At 43.6% G+C, this 7,156-nt stretch overlaps 1 non-coding gene across 1 annotated transcript; it reads right to left on the reverse strand.

Moving 5' to 3' along the window:
• Positions 1 to 6,841: 6,841 nt before the first annotated feature.
• On the reverse strand, positions 6,842 to 6,974 carry LOC142833203 (small nucleolar RNA SNORA70). The gene has a single exon (XR_012907340.1). It is a non-coding gene; the product is annotated as a small nucleolar RNA SNORA70 (small nucleolar RNA).
• Between the last annotated feature and the right edge of the window lie 182 nt (positions 6,975 to 7,156).

Raw genomic sequence — 7,156 nt, forward strand, 5'->3', positions numbered from 1 at the left:
GTTTGCTTGTTTGCTTGGGCTAGGAAAGGTTTCATGTACAACAGGCTGGCCTAAAATTTCCTCTATAACAAGTGGATCACCTGAGCCCCCTGCTCCATCTCCCAAGTGTTGAGATCACAGGTGTGCCATTACACCAAGATGCCCAGGCCTCGTATTGTCAGGCAAGCACTCTACCAACTAAGCTGAATCCCCAGTCTGTAGCAACTTTTCTGTCCCACCTGCCAGCTCCCAAAGAACCACACAGAGACTTATTATTAATTATAACTGCTTGACTGATAGCTTAGGCTTGTTACTAACTGGCTCTTACAACTTAAATTAACCCATATTTCTTATCTACACTCTACCATGTAGCATAGTACCTTTTTTCAACAGGAGATGTTCATCCTGCTTCTCCCTGCATCTCCTGGCGGCGCTCCCTTCTTCATCCCTGCTTTATCTCAGCCTGGCTTTCCTGCCTAACTTCTTCCTACCTAGCTATTGGCCAGTTAGCTGTTTATTAAACCAATAAGAGAAACACATCTTCACAATATACAGGAGGATTATTCCACAGCACCAGCCCTAGTGTTGTTTGGTTATATCAAAAACTCTAAGTGAAGGTATCTTTCTTTAGAAATCAGAGATCATCTAATTTTGTTTATATTTCTTGAGAGAAGAATCAAGAGGAGGGCAGAGAAGAGAGGAGCAATCTCACCAAACATCTAGGACTTAAGGACAAATGTCTTAGAGCCTTTGTCCAGTTCCTGTCATGTGCTGTGTCACTCACGTTTTAGCAAAGTCCTTTGGAGTTCACTCAGAAAGTCTAAGAGAATCACGTGTGTCACTAAAACACTAATAAACATTCCAGTTTTGCTGGCCTGCGAGCTTCAGGATGAGTTTCTCGTTTCCACTTCTCTTCTCTTCAGAGGTTCCGGGATTATAGATGTCCCTACTGCAGCCAGCTTCTTACATGAGTACTGGGGATTAAGCTCAGGTTATTGGGAATGCATTGCAAATGCTTTTATCCAATAAACCATATCCCCAGCCCTATTTTTCTTTTACAATCATGTGAATGTATGTGGGTGGCTGGAGATAGATGATAGGGAGAGAGATTAGAAGTGTGTACTGTGTTTTAGGTGCTAGAAAACAAAGACTATTTAAGGAAAAAAAAAATGCCTTTAATCTCTAAAAAAACAAGTCCCAGAAGATGTGGTTTCTAAAGAGACGGGTTCAGCCATCCACACTCGTGTTTGATTTATTCTTACAGAGTTAACATAGGTTGACCTCCTCAAAGCTGGCTTTTATGTAGGTCAAAGCGATTAAATATCAGCAATACAATACAAAGAACTAAGCAGGAGCCACTGTGGGGAGTGAAGGAAGCCCTGAGTGCTGAGGTCCCGGCAAATGTGTGTGGTTGACACGGGCCCAGATGGAAATAGCAAAACCTTCCTCCTGGGGTGAGTGTCAGAGATGATAGCAAATCCTTCCTCAGGGTTCAAAAGTGGGTATTGATAGACAGTGTGTGCAGAAAATGTCCATGTTAGCTTTCTCCCCTCAGCTCTTTACAACCTGAAGACCATTGCCCTACCGAGACTGCTCCTACTGAGATTAGCTAAGCCCGTGTCCTTGATCCAGCTGTGTATAATAACCCCGCCTCCATGTTTTCTCTATGTAGTAACCCCACCTCCTCCAGCTGCATGCAATAACCCCGCCTCTCTCTTCAATTCTATAATAAACACTCTGCAGATACAAGGTGCTGTACTGCTCTATCAGAGAGTCAAGTGCACCTGAACCCATGGCATCCATGTCTTGTTTTTTTCTTTTCTACATTCCCTCATTGCTCTGATTCAGGACAAGTCCCTGGGGCCGCACAAGGACTCAGCAGTCAACATACCCATGTCTTGCCTGCCAGGGTCTGGGATAGCCAGGACACTGAGAAACGTTTCCCTTGGGTTTTCTCCATGAACTGTTTTCATCACTTCTGCCTTAGGTCACAGAGAGTTGACAAAGACAAGAGCCAGATGTTCAGATTGTATACTCACCAATTATCAGAAGTGTTGTACCTGTCTTCCATCAGTCCCTCTAGCAGCAATCCCATGCGTCCTTCTGACGACAAATGAAAACCTGCATCTTCCCACCATGGGCATCCTTATGTCCCTACATGTACAAACTGATATTTTCGTTTATAGCCTCAGCATTCCTCCTCTTTCCCAAAAATGTGACCCCATGACCTCGCCTTCTCTATTACCTTTTGTTAGATCAGCAGCTAAAGAAAGCAAAGATCACATGTATTATGATATAGAATACCGGCTAGCTATAACAAGTGATCCAAGATGAAGCAAAGAGGTCTTTTATGGGCTAGTCATAGAAATCACCTCCTGCCTGCCTACAGTGCCCTGTTGCTTATTGCGTCAACTCAAGCCTGTATAGAAGATGATTATAAAAAGGTGTTGGTGCCAGGAGGCAAGACTCACTTGGCACCATCTTGATTAGCATGGAGAGCCACTATTGTCTCCATTTCACAGATGGGGAACTGCTGTGGGATAATGTTCTTGTACCCTGTAAAGAAAGATCTGTCACTTGCATTAATTTAATAAAATGCTGATTGGCCAGTAGCAGGCAGGAAGCATAAGCAGGTGACAAGAATAGGAGAATTCTGGGAAAAGGAAAAATTCAGTCTGCAGTCACCAGCCAGATGCAGAGGAAGCAAGATGACAATGCCTCACTGAATAAGGTACCAAGCCACAGGGCTAAACATAGTATGGGTTAATTTAAGTTGTAAGAGCTAGTTAATAATAAGCCTGAGCTAATAAGCCAACCAGTTTATAATTAATATAAGCCTCTTGTGTTTTGTTGGGACTGAATGACTGCAGGACTGGGCAGGACAGAAACTTCTGTCTACAGGGAACAAATGCCTTCAATGAGAAAGTGGTAGGGTGTGACGGGACATGAGGCACTTTTGATTATTAAGTCCTGCCCTAATACTGTGTCTCCTCCTCTGGTGTGGTAGCATACTGTCGATTGTGGCTTTGAATTGTTGTTACTGTTTAATGAATATTTGAATTTTTGACTATCCGTGTGGTGGTGGCTTCTACTTGTTAACCTAACACAACTTAGAATCACATGGTAAGACTGTCAGTGAGAAATTACCTACACTGAGTTGGTCTATGGCCATGTCTTTGGCGGACTGTGAAGGCCCATCCCACAGTGAATGGTATAGCAGTGCACAGTGGAGCTGAGCACAAGCATCAAGCAAGAAGCAGTAAGCAAACAAGCATGGATTTCCCTTTTCTCTTCACTAAGGATGTAACAATAGTGATGTAACCAGCTGTTTTGAGTTCTTGACACCTTGACGTCTCTGAATCTGATGGACGGTAACCTGAAACTGTGAGCACACATAAAACCCCTGCTCCCCCAAGTTGCTTTTATCACAGCAACAGAAATAGAAGCAGGACACCAAAGTCTTGGTTCCCACTTACCACCACTTGCAGGTGGCAGAAGCTTCAGAAGCTGGGACCCTGTGGACACCATCTGGGATTGGAGCGTGTGGGACCCTGGTCTCTTCCTTCTTTCTTTTGCTTTTTCATACTGCTTTGCTCCACCATACGTCCCTGTCACAATGTGATGCTTCTCCGCAGGCCTAAAGGCAATGGTGCCAGCCAACCCCGCCTAAAACCTCCTAAACTGTGCCAGAATTCATTATGAGTTGATTATGGCAGGTTTGGTCACAGTGGTTCAAGTGCCTGGCACAAACACTGTTCATATATCAGATGTCTATTCAATACTGCCACTGAAGGCCTCAGACAACACCAGTTTGCAAAGGGCACTCACAGTGGGAAGAGGTGGCTTCCTTGGTCAGTAGGAGGCATGACCGCTGGGGGCTAACATGGCGTGCATATCTATGATCAGCTATATTATGTACTAGATGAATAACTGACCGAATCAAATGGGTCCTCAAAGATGGGTTGGGGAAATGAACTGAGGTTTCAACTCACCAATCCCTTTTAGAGTTAATCCCACAGTAGATTCCCAAATCTGACCAGCTCGTATACCTCCTTTCCCTCCCCTCATCTCTTCCCCTGCTTCCTCCTCCCTCTGTTTCTTTTCTTTTTATTTTTCCCAATCGGATCAAATACCCCAATCAGAAAGGTCTGGAATTTAAGTGTATAGTGAACTCCGTCTTTGTTTACAACAGCAGGGTTTACGCTGCTCCTTGGTTTAAATTTGGTTTTGTTTAAATAAATTACATATTTTTTGCAATGTTAAAAAACATGCATACTGGGAACTGGAGAGATGGCTCAGTGGTTAAGAGTGCTAACTGCTCTTCCAGAGGTCCTGAGTTCAATTCCCAGTGCCTACATGGCAGCTCACAACTGTCTGTGACTCCAGTTCCAGGGGATTAACACCAATGCATACAAAATAAAGTTAAACAAATTTTATTTTTATTTATTTATTTATTTTTTATTTTCGAGACAGGGTTTCTCCGTAGCTTTTTGGTTCCTGTCCTGGAACTAGCTCTTCTAGACCAGGCTGGCCTTGAACTCACAGAGATCTGTCTGCCTCTGCCTCCTGAGTGCTTGGATTAAAGGTGTGCGCCACCACCACCCGGCACAGATTTTAAAAAACATGCACACTTATTTATTTTTAAATATCTGAGAATCTTTATTCTAAACTAAAAGAAAAGCATATACAAGAGTCTATTTTCTTCCAAGATAGTGAATGTTTTATAGTATTATGGTGATAGCACATAAAAAAAATTTTTTAGAAATTTTCTCTGTGTATCCCTGGCTGTCTTGAAACTCAGATGGCCTCAAACTTACAGAGATCCGCCTGACCACTGCCTGGAGCACTTTCATATATTACTTTTATATTGCTGAAAGTCTTTCAAAACACTGCTTTTAATTTTTTAAAGTTTTAGTCTGAATGGAAGATTGACTCATAAATATAACTGGGGGGGCAGGATAAGGTCCAGTGGAAGCTTTTAGAGGTTAGGGCCCACCTCTGGAGGGGCCATGCTTAGGGATATATTTGGTCCAGTTCCGTTCAGGATGAGCAGTTTCCTGGTGTCTTCGTCACTGTTCTCCTGACGTTATGACACACCATGACCAAAGTAATTCTTATCGAAGACAATTAACTGGGGGCCTGCTTATAATTTCAGAGGCTTGGTGTCCTCGTGGCAGGAAGCCTGGCAGCAGGCATGGCAGCCATGGTGCTGGAGAGCACTAGGAAGCTGCATCCTGATCCACAGGCTGAGAGAGAGAAAAAGAAAAACACCGGACTGAGTGTGGGCTTTTGAAAACCTCAAAACCTACCCCCAGGGACACACTTCCTCCAAAAGGCCACCCGTCCAAATTCTTCCAGTGCTATCAAAAGTTCTATTCCCTGGTGACTGAACATTAAGTATATGAACCTATGGGGGCCATTCTTTTTCAAAACAGACTCTCTGTGAATTTTCCATTTTTACGTGGCTTATTTTTCCTTATTACTTTTAATCTCTTAACTATCTATACTCTGTCTTTTTAAAGACTTTACCTTTTCTTTTTGAAACCATTAACTTTATTCTCTATATTCTTTTTCTTCTCTCTCCCAAGCCTACATACATTCATCCAAGAGTGTCACTCATTTAGTGGTCTGAATCTGTCCTATTGTGAATCTGCAATTTTTTACCATCCAGGAGCACTTTTGATTTGCACCTTTAAATTACTAGGCACTTAAGAATCTAAGCTGTGACATTCCTAGGTTAACTTTTTGCTTTTTGAGCGTATATCGTTGACCTGGAATAATTCTGTAGACCAGGCTGTCTTTGAACTCTCAGAGATCCGCCTGTCTCTGCCTCCCAGGCATTGGGATTAAAGGTGTTTGCTACTACACCTTGAACTCACAGAGATCTGTTTGTCTCTGCCTTTTAGGCACTGGGATTAAAGGCGTGTGCTACTACACCTTGAAGTCACAGAGGTCTATCTCCCTCTGCCTCCCAAGTGTTGGGATTAAAGGTGTGTACTAGGACACAAAACAACTCTCTTCCTTTTTTGTTTTTTGCTTTAAGAACTTCAACTTTCAGCTTGCATATATTTTTAACACACTTTAAACCATTCAGAAATTTTCTCTGTCTTTGAATCTCTCTTTACTGTATATCTCTCTTTTTCTGACCACAAGAGCCTTTAATTTACCAAGCAATATCAGTAGGACTAAAGCCGTGGCTTTGCGGGCTAGATGTAGCCCATTCCTTAGCTTTCCAGCCTCATGGCTGAGGTACTGGCTGTAGCCATGTTTACTGCTACAACTCTATGGAATTTCAAGGTCCCTGCCAGCCAGCGAGCTACAACAGACAACACTCAAGTCCTCTCTCTGTAGCCGGCCCTCCTGCCTCAAACAGTCAGAGTTTGCCCTGGCAGGATGGCCCAGAAAGCCGGCATTTTTAAATGGTGCAGCTTTTTTCCTGCTACGGCTGAAAACTGAAAAGCATGCGTTCAGCTTTTCGTCAACACCGTTTAAGTGTTTCGTGGCAGGACCTCTTAATGAGCTGCAGGGTTTTGCAGCTGAAGCTGAGTCAGGAAGCCTCTCTTATATGAGAGCGCTTGCTTGCCTCTAGCAAGCAGAGCAGACCCAAGAAATTGCCATAAGAAACATGCTTTACTCTATTCTTTTCCAAGCTTTCTCAGGCTTTCTGTGGACTCAGTTAGCCACACGTCTGGGTGAGTGTAGTGAGCATTGCAGTAGGTGAAGCCCACCCCTTTGAAATGGGATTCTTCTGTCCATCAGTCAGGGAACTTAAATTTGGCTACTGTGCCTTGGGCTTCGAAAGGCATCCCACTCACCTGTCTGGAGCCTAGACTGGGGGCAGTGTGAGATCACAGACACGCGTACCCAACATCAGGGTTCATTAGAGAACCCGTACAAGCAGAGGCCGCATGCACTCCCAAGGGGGCTGCTGCTGGTACCCATTGCACACCAGGTCCCCTTGAGAAAAGGAACCTGATTAGTTTAACTGGTCACAGAGGAACACTGCTTTTTAATCGTTAATTGATTACCTAATTATAGATTACAGTGGAACAAATTGTATCACACTCACCAATTTTTCACAAGCTCTTCTCAGCTACAAACCTCTTCACAAACCCTGTAGTTCTGCCTCTCCAGAATGTTGTGGAAATGGTCGCTCCTTGTTCAGCCTTTCAGACCT

The sequence above is a fragment of the Microtus pennsylvanicus genome, chromosome 12 (assembly GCF_037038515.1).
Source record: "Microtus pennsylvanicus isolate mMicPen1 chromosome 12, mMicPen1.hap1, whole genome shotgun sequence".
NCBI lineage: Eukaryota > Metazoa > Chordata > Mammalia > Rodentia > Cricetidae > Microtus > Microtus pennsylvanicus.